Source organism: Pinus tabuliformis, chromosome J, assembly GCF_031772625.1.
Source record: "Pinus tabuliformis cultivar Carrire ecotype Pingquan chromosome J, CPIR1, whole genome shotgun sequence".
Lineage (NCBI taxonomy): Eukaryota > Viridiplantae > Streptophyta > Pinopsida > Pinales > Pinaceae > Pinus > Pinus tabuliformis.
In genome coordinates, this window is record NC_142295.1 from 1,397,010,969 (window position 1) to 1,397,028,727 (window position 17,759).

Here is a 17,759-nt window from a genome sequence, read left to right on the forward strand (position 1 = left end):
TGGCATGTACTTGAGTTGGTAAGGTCAAAGGAGCATATCTGGCAGCCATGGCTAAGATTCTAGCTTGGCTAGGAGGTAAAGTGGTAGTGCTTGAAGATGAAATTGAAGGGCTTACAGATGAGCTTGAAGTGCTAGAAAATGTAGCAGAAGTGCTAGAAGATGATTTGGAGATGGAAATAAAACTATGGGCTGAAGAGGAAGCTTGGGGATGAATGATTCTATGGAATGAAGTGTAGTGGAAATAATAGATGAGGTGGTACTAAATAAAGATGCATTTACAGACTCTAAAGGAATGGTAGAAGGCTTAGGTGTAGCAGCAATTAGGGCAGCTAATTCAACTAACTGTTGAAAATAGGCTTCGTCTATGTGTCTTATCAAATTTGAGGTTAAAGAATCAAGTTTGTCAAAAGTGTCTAGAACATGTTGATCTAAATCAGGATGTATAGTGTTCTTCTTTGATTCAATAAATTGAATAAAAGCAGGGTCTATTACAGTATCATGCACTAAAGTTTCAGATTTGGTACGAAACAATGCATGCTCAAATGATAAATTAAATTGAAGATCCTCTAAGTTTGATAACTCTTTAGGAAGTGAATTTTCTTTGATTAGCTAACTAATGCTTTCTTGACTTTCTACTTTATTGTTTTTTCTTAATATTTTGTCTGGATTATCAACAATTATAACAGGATTTGGATCTAGATGTGCCCTGGTATAATATGTTATTTTGGAAGCCAAAACTTTAATTTTTTTTAATTTTTTATCAAAACCTTCGACAACCCTAAAATGGCCTTAAGGTGAAAAGATGAGATTTAGGATTAAGGTTTATTAAATTGAGGACCGATTCCCTAGTATGGTTGCCACTATGTTATCACTCTAAAATTTCCCTAGGGTTTTCATGTTGTGTTTAAAGAAATAATAGAGGTAACCACAAACCTACTTTTGAGGTCAGAGAGGGCTCTCTCTTAATGATCAGAGAGGGCTCTCTCTTAATGATTTAAATTTGTTGGCTTAATTGATTTTAGGCTAGTTGTTTAAGCTTGGTTGGGTTTTGATTTGGTTTGGTGGTCGAATTATTGACTAAGATGGATAGAAGACGGTCTATTTTCCATTGGGCTATGGAGTCAATGTGTCAAGAAAAAATGACTAAATCAAGTTTTAAAGGAAGTGTCCATAGGGAAAGGTAGCTAAGAAAATTTAGATCTTTTACGCTGAAGGGTGAAATAGTTTTCAATCGAGGTCAAGCAGCAGTTAAGGATTCCTAAAACTGGATAATGAGGGGAATGAAAGAGGTCAATCAAAACTAGGGAGCAATGAATAATTCCCTACTCTGGATATTAGAAGAAAACATCAAAATGAATAACTGTTCAAGACAGAGTGTACTTACACAAATTTTGTAGTAGCATTCAAGTTATTTCATTCAAATTGGAAAACATGTAAGTATGTGGGATACTTGAGAAAATAACAATTTAACAAATTAAAGATACTTCACTGAAGTGGCCCAACACATGAATCCTATAATGCAATGCCTTTATTACTCAGTCCAGTCTGCTGACTTGAAAATGTTACAATAAACCCTCAAGTTTTAGATCAATATAACTATAGAAATGTTCAACAATCCACACCTAATACTTCAAATTATGAAGTATTTATACAAAAAACTATTACAAAATATCCTAAATTGTTTTAGGCATTATTCAAGGAAAAAGAAATATCTTCATGCAAGAAGATAGAGACAGATATGTAACTGATGCAAGATGTCCCTCTTTTATTGTTTGTTGTTGGCTTTTCTTTGATATTATGCTGCTTTTTCTCTCTTGTTGTTTTCTTTCTCGCTGACTGTCTCTTATACTGCCTTTTACTGATACTCTTTCATCTTTAAACTTTGTTACTCTTTACTGTTTTACCTTGACTGCTCTTGACTGCTCTGTTTTACCTTTCATCTTCATAGTAAATCATTCAACTTTTCCCAAGACTCTGCATCTGGTAATTTAATATTTACCATTCTTCTGTAGATTTCATCAGTTTCTGTGTATTTTGCAAAAGTAGGCTTGTTTATAAAGAGATGTTTTACCTCATGATGGAGGTAAAAGAGGTTCTCAAAAGTTTGATAAAGCACTTTTCCTGTAGGAATCCCTTTCATGGAGGAATTTTTGGCTTGTTCCTTTGCCACTTCTCTGATTTTCTTATCATAGTCTTCATGTGCCATCAACCTGTCATTAATCACCAATGGATTAGGCAGACCTTTCTGCCTCAAAGCATCAAATTTCACCATAAACCTAGCTATTTCTAGCTCCATTGTGTGGCATTTTTCCTCAAGTTGTGTCATGAGGTTCCTCTTGGTGATTACTTTCTTTACTTCTAGTATGGTCTTAGTTCTATCAGTTATTCCAAGCTCCTGCAATTCATACTTGTTTTTTCAGTTAAGGAATTGGATTATTCTTGAGGCTTCTTCTGGCTTATTCCCATATTTGGCTCTTACCCTTTGAATTTCTTCACCAACTCCTTTTACCAAATATTTTTTCTCAAATATCACCTGTATAGAAGGCCAAATATCATTAACAAAGTTAATGATATTGGCCCATAGCTGCTACTTTGCTTGCGCAAATGGTTCTTTCAATGTCAATTCTTTCTCTAACTTCTCTATTCTCTCAGTCAATTTGTTTGACTTTTGTGTTTCATTTTTATCCATGACTTGTGCCAACTTCTTTTCATCCTCTAGACCTTTTATTTGTTCCTTAAGTCTATTTATTTCACTGGTTTGGATGGAGATATCCTACATAGCTTTGATTAATTTACCTGCTTCATCGCTAGGATGAGCTACTATTGTTATTGAACCTGTTGGTGGTTTAGTTGCGATGTAGTGGGAAGTGTTGTAGCTATTGGAGCTGTTGTGCCCACTGAAGCTGCCAAAGTAGAAGGAACTGCTATAGTAATTGTAGGAATAATAGTGACAATAACTGCTTCCATGCTAGCCTCTTTGTCCTCCACTAACTTAGCCATCTCATTTTCCATTTATTTTAGTTGAGCATTTAACTCAAGAACGAGGTCCATCATCTCATCTTTTTGGCTTTGATTCTCTAGAGCTTCCTTGGTTTGTGGATGTTTAGCAGGAGGAAATTTTAGATGCTTCTTCAATGTAGAAATGTCTTCATTCTTCTTTTTTATGAGCTTTTATGTTGCCTTGATGGCATTTGGGTTATAGCCAATCTCAATAACAAATTCTTCTAGTGATTGAATTCTATTATAGTTTGCTTGTGAGGATGTCTTCTCTAGTTTAAACTGTGTTGTGATATTCTCTAGAGAATTTTGAAGTTTTTGTACACTCATAGCTTTGTTGGTCATATTTGAGTATATCATTTCTCCTGCTTGCTTATGAAACTAAATTTGACGTATAGGATGAATATTCTTCGCCAAAACTTCAAATTCTATCTTTTTGTAAACTGCTCATGACTTAGGATGTTGTACTGTGGGCTGCAAAAAGGTCATCTTCATTTTCCCTTTTTTAAGGTAGAAAGCTGAAAGTAACCTATTCTAATCACGAGGAGTCTGTTTGAAATATTGGGCATAGGTTTCAGCTTTAAATGCTTCATTTCTTAACTTGATTTCCTTATATTTCTCCTTTATGTCTTTTTCTTTATCCATTGCTTTGCTTGATGAAGAGACTTCAATACTATGTTGCTTTTGAATAATCTGAGTATTAGAGGTTGAAGGCTGATGAGTTTCCTCTGAAACTGTTGGAGCTATACTCTCTTTAACCATTGTGTTAGTATCAATGATTTCAATTATGTCAACTGTCTCTTCTTGCTCATTTACAGGATTTAGCTTGGGCTTCTTCCTGTACATAATTTCAAATTTGTCATCTGTTGTATCTTTGTTTGAGCAAGAACCTTCTTCCCTAGTCTTTTTTTCATTTCTGTCTTGTAGGGTTGGAGTATGTAGAATGGAACTAGTATCCATCTGTTTCTCGATATCCATTAAGGTATTTTACAACCACTCTGAATGGTTGGCATATTTTTCAATCTCTGGCTTAGACTCGTGCATAAAAGGGCTCAATTTAAATTTGAGTCTTAGTTTGTTTATGACACCTAAAGGATCATACTGCCATTTGAAACTATTATTGAACTTCATTTCCTGTAAACAACTTTATGGTTCCTCTCTAGCCTCCCTATTATTACAGGTAAAAGGACCAAGCTGGTTTTTATTTTAAACTGTATTTTCTTCTTGGGTGATAGAAAATTCACATAATCTGAATTTATGATCTTCCTAATATACTCTAATGCAAATATCCTCATGGGGATATATTTGGGCAGCTAATATGGAGTGAGTTGACATCCATACACCCTTACTTCAGTGTGGTTCTCGTATAAATACTGGTCCCCTATTCTACTGTGCTTGGAAAACTGTAAAACCTTCTTTATCTCATCACTGACCCTAGTTGATTGCTACTTCTTAGCATGTTAACCACTGGGTGAACAAATGAATCAAAGAACTCCTTGTAGCTGAAAATAGTGGAATATTTTTGGATTAAGGGTGTCGAAAAGATAACAGATCTAGGATGGCCCTTAGTGTCCAGTTTTTGGATGTTAACTGTAAACCTTTCTGACTGGAAGTATAGAAACATATGGAACAATCCTGAAGAGTATTTGAATACTCTTTCATCTGCCAATCTGATCAATTAATCATGGATTCTGTCTGCTAAGAACTTGGAAAAATTTAAAACTGTAGCTGGAGGCTTACCTGGGCAAAAAATAGAAAGGAAACCAAGTATACACTCATATACATGACATCATGGTTACAATCTCTCTGTTCCTCTCAGAGAAAATGGTGGCAGAATATGGAGGGTTGTTTGAAGGAACTTGGACCTTTTCTAGGAGGAAAGTTTGAAAAATTTGGGATCTCTTGGGAAGGTCAACCTTTAAGTACAAAAAAAGTAGGTTTTCAATAGAAAATTGGGTTTCATTAGGCTTTGGTTGGATCTACAACATTTCATTTATTGACTCTGCAATGATTGTGAATAAAATATGTTGGTTAGGAGAGACTACGGCTCTTTGACTTGGGAAATAGCAGAGTTGGCATAAGTGGATGATTTCAGGGAACTGGTATACCTGTGGGAACAATTATTTGGGTAAATTAGACTCCCATAACTAAATATCATCATTCTAGTTGAGGAATTTGTCTTTACTCCACCAGTGGAGTTTCAATAGATGGCTAGTGATCCGGATTTAAAGAGGAATCCAACAAATTATAGAGATAACCATAAACATAGAGATGCAGTGGAAATAATACTTCATTTCATTAATGTAAAATATTGAAATATGCTTACAAACATAAATGGACATAAACCAACTAGGGCGATGGTAGCTTATCTTTGACAAGAGATGTGGTGGCTACATGCCTCTGAACTGTGTTACAATGAGGCTTGAAGGCCTATTTATTGTGTAGAAACAATGGAAAACCATAAACATCCAAAAAACCTAACCGTAGAGGATGAAACGCCAAATTGTGGGCCTCGTTTGGGTAAATTGGTACATCAACTTCCCGGGGTCGTAACTTTGGCATACGATCTCCGTTTGACACAGACAATATCTCGTTAGAAAGATCTATCTGAGAACTACAACTTTGGGAAGAGAAACATCAATCCATTGTGACATATTGCTCCCAGTTTTCCAAAAAAAATTCGTTTAGGGCCTCAAAACAGCTCCGGAAGTTCAGAACTTGAAAAACTGCTAAAAATAGAAAACTGTGCTACAATTAAGGAAACTAAAAAGCTGAAAGAAACAATGGTGGAGGTCCAAGTGGACTTGGTGGGTGGCCACCAATATCCACCTAGATCATTCCTCCCCCCTTAGGAAGCAACATTGCGTTGAGTTCCTCCATGAGATGAAGAAACTTCTGCTGAACTGGGTTCCTGGTGAGCCACTTGCCCTAGTGAAGGAGTTGGCCTACTTTGACAACTCAATATAGTTGGATATTTAGTTGGCGAGTGTATTTGATCTGTGTGTCCATGATCCGATTAGTTGTATCTTGTTCCACACAATCTGGATTTAACTATGTGGGTGTGAGTTGTTCTGCAATGTCGGGTGTGTCTAGTAATGGTGGAAAGTATGGCCGAAGGCAGTCCACATTAAACACTAGGTGTAGGCAAAGGAATAGGGGAATGTTGAGGTCAAATGAATTGTCTCCCACAGCCTCCGTAATGGTGTAAGGACCATATCAGAGTGGTTTGAGTTTCCAATAGGCTCTGGTAAGGCATTACTTTTGCAAAAACAACCAAACTTTGTCACCCACCTGAAACTTGTGTGGCACCCGATGTTGATCATGTCGCTACTTGTACTTAGCATTTGATTTATCTAGAATGTCATGGACCTACTGGAAAATATGTTGGATGTGCTCAATGAAGCTATTTTCCTTATCTATTTTGGACTAGACATGAGCCAAATCTGCGTGAGTAGCTGCAAATGGCATGGCCACATCAATGGGACATAGTGGCTAGAATCCCAAGCCCACCTGAAAAGGGTTGTGGCTAGTCAAGCTATGGAGAGCCCAGTTGTAGCTATGCTAAACATAGGGGAGGCTCTCATCCCATGTGCGTGAATGCTTTGAGTTGTACATGCGTAGAATGTGTACGATCATCCTATTGACAACCTCTATCTGGCCATCAGTTTGAGGATGGAAGGTTGTGGAATTAGTGAGTTTGATGTCCAGCATCGACCAAAGACTAGACCAAAATGTACTGAGGAACCTACTATCCCGATCTGAGATGATAGACTGTGGGATCCCAAATTGTACCCACACTCGTTCAAAGAAGAGTTTAGCAATGGCTTCTACTGTGATATTCTTCTTATAGGTTGCCATAATGACCATCTTCAAGAACCTGTTGACGACCACAAAAACACAGTCATTTCCATGCTTAGTGGAAGGAAGGCCTCACATGTAATCCATGGATATGGATTCCCAAGGTCGACCAGGGGTAGGCAGCGGGGTATAGAGGCCTTGCTTCTTGATGGTCGGTTTAGCAATGGCATAGGCAGTGCATGATCTTATGTACTTCCCGACATCATGTCGATGATTCAGCTAATAGAAATACTTCTGCAGTACTGCCACTGTTTTCTCGACCCCGAAATGCCTAGCAGGCCAACTGTAGTGTGCTTCCCAAATAATGTTGGCACGCTCGCTTGAAGGAACACAAAGGTGACCCAGGTGGCATAACAGGGCATCCTGAAGTTGAAAATCTGGAACATGCTAACCCTCCATGAGTGTTTGGTATGTGTGGCCAAATTCCAGGTCACTTTTGTACAGAAGTGGCCAATCAGAAGTCTCATGCCCACAAGAGTTGAGCACGGTGGTTAATGCCATGATCGGTGGTCAGCTGAGGCAATCTGCAACATTATTGGTGCTTCCCTTCTTATACTTGATATTCAAATGGAACTATTGTAGGTATGTGGACCACTTCTGATGGCGATCATTCTACGATTTCCCTTGGCTCTGTATGAACTACAGTGGTCGGTGGTTTGTGTGGATGACCATTTCCTTCACCAAAATGTAATGCTTCCATTGTCAGTAGGCCTGCACAATGGAATACATCTCTTTGTCATATGTGGGATACGTCCGGACTGTTTCTGAAAGTGTCTCACTATGATATGCCACTGGATGCCCGTGTTGAGTAAGGACTGCCCCAATAGCATAGTCAGAGGCATCTGTCTTGACCTCAAATGGTTTTGTTGCAAGTTGAGTAATGCGAGAATTGGTGCCGAGCAGAGGTGATATTTCAACTATGTGAATGCCTTCTGTTGAGATTCAGACCAAAAGAATTTATCATTCACTCCTCCCTTGGTGACTTGACTCGAGGGCCAAGTGATATGAGAGAATCCCAACACGAACCTGCGGTAGAAGTTGGCAAGACCTAGAAAACTCCGGAGCTCTGTCGGAGTGGTTGGAGATGGCCAATCCCGAATGACTTGGATCTTGGATGGATCCACATGCACCCCTTGTTTATCAATAATGTATCCCAGATACTGAACCTGGGTCATGCCAAAAGTGCATTTGTCCATACTGGCACATAACTTGTGTTGCCGCAGTGTTTGGAGAACCTGTCAGATGTGTTGGAGGTGCTCTTCCCAACTATAGCTGAAGATCAGGATGTCATCCAAGTATACCACGACAAATGAGTTGGTGAATGGCTGCAAGATGTCATCCATTAGCCTCATGAAGCTTGCAGGAGCATTCGTCAATCCGAAAGGCATAACCAACCATTCGAAAAGGCCCTCCTTGGCTTTGAAGGAAGTCTTCCACACATCAGAGGGTTCAATTGGTACCTGGTGATATCCTAACTTCAAATCGATCTTGTTGAAATATTTTGCCCCCTTAAGTTGGTCCAGGAGGTCATCAATCCATGGGATCGGGTACCTATTACGGACAGTGATCTTGTTCAGTGCTTGATAGTCAATACAAAGTCTCCAAGTCCCATCCTTCCTTTGTATCGACATGGTCGGGCTGCCGCAGGGCGATGAAATCGGACGGATGTGACCTTTCTGCAATAGCTTCTAAATCAACCTCTTGATTTCATCATTCTCCAAAATGGAGCACCAATAGATTGGTCCATTAGGCAGCAACGCACCTGGGGTTAGATTGATGGAGTGCTTGACCTAACAATGCAGAGGAACCCCTGCGGGGGAGGTGGAGATGTCCTCGTACTACTCCATGACGTTGTCCATCTGTAGTTGTCATGCGGAGGGGCCTTGTCTAGAGGTCATGGCCACTGTCTTCTTCTTTCCTTGAGGGCGTATCACTAGGAAAAAAAAATTCTCGGTTTTGGATGTGAGCTTACTACAATGTTTTGCAGTAACCAACAAGATGCTAGTATCCTGTACAACTTATTTCCCAAAGTAATAGTAATAGCACAGGGGCCTTGATTCATACACAGCATGTCGCTTCCACAAGTATGGTTTTCCTAATAATACATCACAAACTTCAAAGGGAACAATGTCACACAATACCTCATCCATGAAGGGCTTGATGTTGTATGGAAGGCAACACCACTGGCTCACGCGAAGATCCTGTCCTTGGTGAAGCCACCCGATGGTGTACGGTTGTGGATGTGCTATGGTCTGCAAGCCCAGCTGCTTCATGACCTCTGCCGAAATGAGGTTCTTTCTGATCCCACTGTCAACAATGAATTGTAGCAGGAAGCCCTTTACCAACATTTGGGAGTTGAAGAGACACTCCTCCTCCTCTGGATCTTCAGGTTACTCCTTCTGTATCTTCGTGGTGGAAACAATGGCGTTGTGCTTCGCATCAATAATCTTCTTCCCTTTATCATTCCCCTTGTCAGGTTTTGACTCTGAGTCGGAACATGCATTTGGTTCTAAAACCTTTAGCTTGGCTACGAGTGACTACTTGGCCCGACACTCACTTGTGTTGTGAGTAGAGCTCTTATGGAACACACACCATTTTCCCGTGTCCTTTTTTGGCTTCACAATGATGTTCTTTGCTTTCAGCTTTGGGGGGTTGTCTTGGGCTGCCTCGCCTTGGCTTTGTCCTTTGTTCTACGGTTTGGGGGCACCTTTCCCTTGCTTTGGATTTGCAGATCCAAAGTATCGCTTCTTCTGTTTAAACTTTTGCTCGACCTTGACAGCATATCGGTATGCTGTGCCGCGCGAGGAGATGTTCCAGATTTCTATTTCTTCCTGGATGTACGTGTGTAGGCAACCGTAGTATTTGAGTATCAAATGCTACTTCGAATCCTTGATACCCAACTTTGTGTGAAGGGTATGGAAGATATTGGTAAACTCCGACACATCTTGGTCCCTTCCCTGCCGCAGCGTGGTCCACTTTATGTATTGATCCTCATAGCTTCTGACAGGGTAGTACTGCTCCTTCATGGCATCCCGGAATGAATTCCAAGTGGGTGCAGCTGAAAATAGTGAGCCGGTACTTTCATCCTTCTGCTCGCAGTAGGTTTCCCACCAGTCCTTGACGTGGGGGGCTGCTTTGAGAAGAGCGAAAATAATCTTTTCCTGACGGGAAAAATCATGAACAGAAAAATAACCCTCTAGTATATTTAACCATCTATTGACGGCATCTACATCTATTTGACCCTCAAATATGGGGATTCCAAAACTAACTTGTACCTTAAATGGTGTGGCATTTCCAGAGTAGCTGTTGGAAGCCAATGCGTCACCCCTGCGTAGTCGATGAAGGATCTGGGAAAAGTTGTCCATCATCGCATTCCTTTGTCGCTCGAGGGATTCCTCAACCAAGATTTTGATAGGATCTCCTACCCCCTCATCTTTCTTTTCATCCACCATGGGAGGTCGTCGGGATTTGCGAGGCTAGTCTTGCAAAGGTTCGACCAGTTCAAGCCCTAACTCCTAATATCCTGACCTCATTGGGGACATGCAAAGAAAAACAGAGAAAAAGCAGACCACTCTGATACCATTGATCCGAATTTAAAAAGGAATGCAACAAATTACAGAGATAACCATAAACATAGAGATGTAATGGAAATAATACTTCATTTCATTAATGTAAAATATTGAAATATTCTTACAAACATAAATGGAAATAAACCAGCTAGGGTGATGGTAGCTTATCTATGAGAAGAGATGTGGTGGCTACATGTCTTTGGACTATGTTACAATGAGGCTTGAAGGCCTATTTATTGTTGAGAAAAAATGGAAAACCCTAAAAATCCAAAAAAAACCTAATCCTAGAAGATGAAACGCCAAACTGTGGGCCTCCTTTGGGTAAATTGGTACATCAACTTCCCGGGGTCGTAACTTTGGCATACAATCTCCATTTGACATGCACAATATCTCGTTAGAAATATCTATCCAAGAACAACAACTTTGGGAAGAGAAACATCGATCCATGGACTTGTGCTACTCCCAGGTTTCCCAAAAAACTTCATTTACGGCCTCAAAATGGCTCTGGAAGTTCAGGACCCAAAAAACTGCTAAAAATAGTAAACTGTGCTACAATTAAGGAAACTGAAAAGCTGAAAGAAACAATGGTGGCGGCCCAAGTGGAATTGGCAGGTGGCCACCAATATCCACTGGATCAGCTAGGGTAGGTTGTGTCTTTGATCTGGAAATCTTTGTCAGCCAATGGGAGGTGGTCAATATCCAGGTGAGGAGTTTGCAGGGGTTTTGCATTCATAATTCTTTGGGAAGCCATAGATTTGTTTAATTTTATTCAGTTTATCAGTATTTGGCTTAAGGTGTAGGCTTAGGACCTCTGAATAGTGTGAAAATATTAACAAAGTTTGCAGAAAGTTTTTTTGGATGCACAATGGCTTTCTTTAGGTCAGCAAGGCTTTTAATTAATTCAATTGATTAACCTATTAGAAATACTATGCAAAGCTTAAGTACAGGACTTTGGCCCTTTAGGAATACCTAGAAAATGAAACCTTGGTATGTGGAAGGGTTCTCTAGGGACAGCGGAGGCTTTCTGAGGTTTCAATGGTCTTTATGCTTCTTCAAATTGGAGTCTGTACCGTCTTCTGGTCATAAATGGGTTAAAATAGTTGAGCAGAGTTTATGGTCTTTAGAATTGGCCAGAAAAGGTTCTTTGTAACAGAATAACAGTGAAAAGAATCGAAAGGGTAGATTTTTGGTTTTTAACCAACAGTGGTTACCCTTTGGGCACGGTATTAATGGGCAGTTTCATTGGGTGCAAGGAGGTAGTAGGGTGGTATATCGCACCGCTTTTGAGTGGTAGGGTGGTATTTTTTTGGAGGATGCGATATAACGTGCAGTTGCCATATAGGAAAAAGGAGAGCAGGAAAAACTGCTAATATTGTGTGCTTTTGGGATGTTAAAGATTGGATTTCAGAGTGCATGATATAGGATGCGGGCCGTTGGATATGGAGGTGGGTGATCGGAGGGTTATCACGTGGCAGAGTTGTGAGGGGTGAGTCGGGGAGTGGGGTCGGGTTTAATTAAAATGCAATGGGAAGTAATATATGTAATGGGTATTAAAATAGAAGTGGGGACCATGGGTTATATGATGGAGGGTTATAACCCATATGTGAAAGTTTTTAGGGATCGGGGATATAACATAGTGGGAGGGTGAAATATATAAAGTGGGGATAAATGGATAAAAACTATAGGTTAAAACAATATAAAGGGTTTGGGGAATAGGAGAGCGGGTGTTCAGAAAAACATTTGGGATAAGTTAAAAGGGTATCGGGGAGGGTTTTTCAATGGGGCTCGATACATTTTAACTTTTTAAACTTAGGATAAGGGGGTTTTAGTGGGTTTACAAGGGAAAATGAGATGAAATAAGGGAAAAGGTAAAATGAAGGGGAAGGGTTATTTTTACAAGGGGAAATTAAGAAGGAAGGGTCCTTTCGAATCAAGGAGGGTAAAAATATTAGGGAATGAAAAGTAATGAAGGGGTAATGAAGGGAAATTAATAAATTAGACATGTAAGGGGTTTAGATTAATGAGATTTAGTATTCAGGCCTAAAATTATATAGAAACTTTAGGGTAAATTCCCAAAGTAATATACGACTTTTGTGAATGTCCTCTTTCTTTGATAATTCCTCTTGCACATGAAATATAGCATTAAGCATGATGAAGGTGCATTTGAGCTAGCAACCTTATGCATTCCAAAACCTCTTTTACCTACCCTTTATTTACCCTAGCATTTTTTCTTCATTTATTGGGTGCATTTGAGCTTGTTGACCCTTTATTTCTTTTTATTTGATAAGAAAACTATCTAATTCTAATCTTATAGCTTCCAATGGCTCAAATTAAACTGATGAGATCATTATTATTCTCTTCCTAACTACTGGTCTGCCAAGATTAAATAGTTTGGGTAGATCTTTATTCTTTATCTATCAGCATGAAATTTAAAGTATAAATGAATCAAGATTAAACTCTTTGACCATCATGGATTGTGGCATTTTTGACAAGATGCACACAATATTATTTTGCAAAGAAAAGTAAAAAGCAGTGGCATTTGAATTTGCGTTACTTTCATAATCTATTTTTTATCTCTTTTTACTGGGGCTCATATTTTATTTTCTTTTTTTGATCCTTTTCTTTTAGTCCTTTGATATTTCTTTTAGGACTTCACCTTCTTTACATTTTTTATTTTTAATATGGGAAAAATATTTTGCAGAAAGCAAAAGTATGTACAATATTGCAAGACTAATCATAGTCAATTCAAAATTATGAATCCTATTATTATAGGACCCTAACACACCCAGGTGACAAAATGGTCTGATAACTGTGTGATGACTCTGTGGAAGCTGCATTTAGAAAACATTTTGCAATAAGTGTTCACAGAGGTTTCCACTAATGTCCATGCCCACATCAAGCTGGGAGACTTCTGACGGACATAGATTGCATCCAGAATGTATGTGTACATGTATATTTCTACTTTCTGACCTTTGGGTAGTTGCAGAGCTCCTGCTACCTATTCCTTCAACCTGTGAGCCAACATGTCAGACGAGTTGCATGCTTTGCCTTCACTGGCTAGTTGGTCCAATGCAATCACCTAAATCTGTGGGAAGGCCTCCGTGCTCTCTTCACCATACAAGAAACATTCAAAGATGACCAAGTACTTATATGCCTTTCACAGTATCTTCATCTTCTAAATCTAGTTGGGTGTCATCCTGAACTTGGAGCGCTCCTTCACCCATCTCTTCGAGATATGCCACTTTCGAAGCAATAAACCATTAGGTTTAGCATAACTTAACAAACAAGAAAAGGTACGAGCATTCGAATTTTGGTACCTTGAGAACCAGAGGATTAGCGACATTGGTGGGCCCCAGTATTGCATCAATAATGTTGCAACTCCTGGGACTCCCTTCTTTAATTTTATCAACCCGGTAGTTCGTAACAAACTTGGAAGCGACGATGCTGTATGCACAAGTACTAGCTCTTGCCGCGACTGTCACTTGATCAGTTGGCACAAGTCCGTTAGGAGCTTAAGCTACCTTCTATGAGCTCTTAGAAGAAGCTTTTTAACTGATGGACGAAAGCTAACTCAAAGAAGGCTAATTTACTTGCAGAAAGAAACTAGAAAGCTGAAAGGAAACGCAAACCCTAGCAAACCCTAATTTTACCAGCTAGCCCTACTGATGCAAGAAAGAGGATGTAGATACTGAAAGAGATGCCATTGACTTCTAGGAAGGTAAAATGCATGTGTCTAAGATACTTCTATAGTAACATCTGAAAAGAAACATCTTTTTGTATTTTTGAATAAGTTGTTAGAATTATCATGCATGTGCTTTAACTGTTTTTGACTGTGCCGAGGTGGATTGGCGAGTGGAAATGCTTGGAGGAGGTCAGGAAGGTTTAGAGAGGGCCTAAGGGGTCCCTAACACACTTCCAGAGAGTTTCATAGAGTTTGGCTATCAAGAAACCTCATTCGTGAGCTTCTACAGGAAATCTGTAGGGGTTCTACAGGATGTTCTGGAATTTCTACAGGATGTTTAGAAATGGGATTTTGGAGGATCGATGGAGGAAGAAAGATGAAGGAGTGGGTATGGAGGTGAGATAGGGGTGTGAGGATGTCCAAGACTTGGTGAATGAGGCTGAAGAGTGGCTAAGGTGATTGGGTCGGTTCAAAGATAAGAGAAGCAATGTTGTGTGAGAGTATAAGAACTAGGGAAGAGTGTGCAAACATACCAAATGAGAGACAAAAATCTAAGTTAGGGGATGGAGCAGATGGAATTGATGGAGTATGGGCAGATGGAGAAGTATTACAGGAGCTCTGCAAGTTGTTTTTCAAACGGAACAAAGGAGGACTTGGAACATCAAAGACCTAGTTAAGTTAGCCTATTCTGACCTAGATAACAGTAAAGAGAATGAACAGAAGTTTATTTGCAATGAAACCATGTGAAATAACTTATGCAACAAAGCAATCAAGAATCTGAACATGTAACCAACTTCTGCAAATAAGAATCCAACACTAATGATTGCATGGTGAAGCAAAGACAATGTTTTTGTTGGCAGCAAGGTCACCTTTGTCCCAGCTTATGATCCCACTGAGGGAGAGGTGAGATCAGAGGTCCTTGATGGCCTTTTTCTGGATATCTTCCTTGTTAATAACCTATCAACTCAATCTGAACATAAAAATCCTTTTAATCATCAAAAGCAACCTGAACAACAAAACAAGATTTAAATCTAAATAGCAGATTTTATTCTAAGTATGCAACAAAAAGACATAAAGGTAAACAAAGGAGGTACTGGGCACTTGAGATGGGCCCAACCCCAAGAGCTACAGCCTCCTAAGAGAGATTTAGAGCTGGTGCAAAGTTGGATTCATCTTTATTGATCAAAAGAATAGTTACATTCCAAAAACTGTCCACAAGGAAAACTTGAAAATGTGCTGAAATGCAGAGTTAACCTACTGCCTAAAAAATGACTAAAATTGAACTACAAACTAGCTAACTTCTGCCTACAAAGTAACTAACTTAAATGAGGCCCTAAGCCCTCTTATTTATTATACAAATTGAGGACCCCAATAGCCCTCCTAAACTTTAGGAACTCGGCTGCCAAAACTTGTAGTTAACAACACCTTTACTGGCACTTGCTTGGCTGCCCTTGTGATAATCGATTTGGTGGCCCTTGAACTCCGAGCTGATGGTGGAGAATTTGAGGTAAGGGCCCATAAATGAAGGGGACACCTTCCTAACAATCCTCTCCACGAATTTGGCTGCCAAGTGCTCATTTAAACCTTTGATTTTATCTCAAAATTGACTAAAAATCTGCACAAAGCACCCATTAGACTTGTTGGCATAATGACTAATCCAATTCACCCTATTAGCATAAATATAATAAAAAACATGCAATAAACTAATGAGAATGGTGGATTGAGTCGAATTAGGATGTTGAATGAGCCCATATAATTATCCATTTTTGGGGCTCATCAGACACCTCTCAAGAACTCAATATGTGCACCATGAAGTTGCCTAGTATGTTCACCAACCCACAACATATTTGTAGAGCAATCATACCACAGTCCAGAAGTAGAATCTTCCCTAGTCATTGCTTGCTCATATGGGAGCAGCAAGCATTCATGGAATGTCCAAAATTCAGTGGAATTCATAACGGGATTGTCAACTGTAAGGCCACAGGCTAACATGAATCCAAGACCTTCATCGACACGATGGGAAAGCTCCATATACTTGAAATGTATATGCATTATCAAGAATTGATAACAAGAATATATAGAGGAATTCAGAGAATCTTTGTCATGGCTTATAGAAAACTAGAATGTAATATTGTAAGTGAATTTGGAAAGTTTTTGAAAGGGCTAGTGAACATCTTACTTATCCCCTTGCTCGTTGTTAGAGGTGAAATCCAAATTCCACTGAATAACACTATGCATTGCTGCATAACCTCCTATTGCAAATACCCGAATAAGGTTGAGGGTTGAAGCAGGTTGGAAATAAGCACAAACCATCCTTTGAGGATCTGGCAGTGGAGCATTGAAATTGAAAGTATTACCGTTAATATTATCCCCTCTGTAACTTGGTAGTTTCACACCATCCACAGTTTCAAAATCATCTGATCTAGGTTTAGCAAAATTCCCATCCATTCGCCCCACCTTAGACAGAAGAAAACTCATTGTTAGATAAGCTTTTGTTACCACTGCAAAGTTAACCTTGCACGAAAGAAAACTCTTCCTTGACTTTGCAAAATCTACCTTTTGCTTAGTGAATCTCTGATATTCTAATTTTAAATGTTATAGCATGCAATCTATTTGACTAGAGACTAGAATGAAGCATTGAGTTCTAAAGGAAAACTCTTCCTTCTATGTGAAACAATATAAATTTTCAAACAAAAGTCAATTTTTTTAATGAATAGGAGCTTACTTTGATTGCAGGCATTGTTCCTCCAAACATGAGCACAACACCCAGCTACAGGAGCACATGTAAGGTATCTCGTATGTTACTAGCATTGAATTCCTCAAAACTCTCTACATAGTCCCCTCCGTGCAGCATGAAAGCCTTCCACAGAGCAGCTTCTCCGAACCTTTCTTCCAGTTTTCGTGTCTCTTCAGCAAATACCAGAGGAGGAAAGGTCTTCAAAAGATCCACAGCATATTCCAAGTCTTTAGCATCTAGGTATTGGGGAAGCTGGAGGGAATTTTTGGATTTCCAACTTGCAAGTGTCCACCCATTAAGAGACCCTAGAGTGGATGAGGATGATGACACTCCAATTTCAGGAACCTGAACAACCTCAACTCTAATTGCCATCAACTTCCTCTTAATGCCCTTTGCTCTTCGTAGCATTTTATGATTCAATGGATTGTAGAAGCCACAGTCTTCAGTTGTCCTTCCCAAGGGCTTGTTCAAGAGAAACGAAGATCTTGTGACAGACATTTGTGAAGTTGCAAATGCCATTATTCACACAAAGTTTGAGCCAAAAATGGTGAAAAACAAAGTGATGACTGAAGGAAATGGGGATAAGACTTTCACAGGAGAGTTATACGATGTAACATACACTGATTTCTGTACTTTACACTCTCAACCAACCTAAAGAAGAAGGTCGAAGAACACCCACAAGCAGGCTCTCTCTGATTTTGATCTCTACTACTTAAAGGTATAATATGGCATGTTATGAAACCAGCTCACAAAAAGATAGGAAAGATAGATCAAAGCCTTAGAATCCAGCCTCTTCGAGGGGGAAACGTCCTTTACATTACACAAATGAACAATTATTGGATGATATAAATGACAAGACCTTCTTTCTATATATAGGAGTCTAAGGGGTCATAATATAATCAAAGCCGACATAACA

General features: G+C 39.3%; 1 pseudogene; it reads right to left on the reverse strand.

Annotated features, from left to right (window-relative positions):
- Window positions 1–13,570: 13,570 nt before the first annotated feature.
- LOC149232586 (phospho-2-dehydro-3-deoxyheptonate aldolase 1, chloroplastic-like) lies at window positions 13,571–17,362 on the reverse strand (annotated as a pseudogene).
- Between the last annotated feature and the right edge of the window lie 397 nt (window positions 17,363–17,759).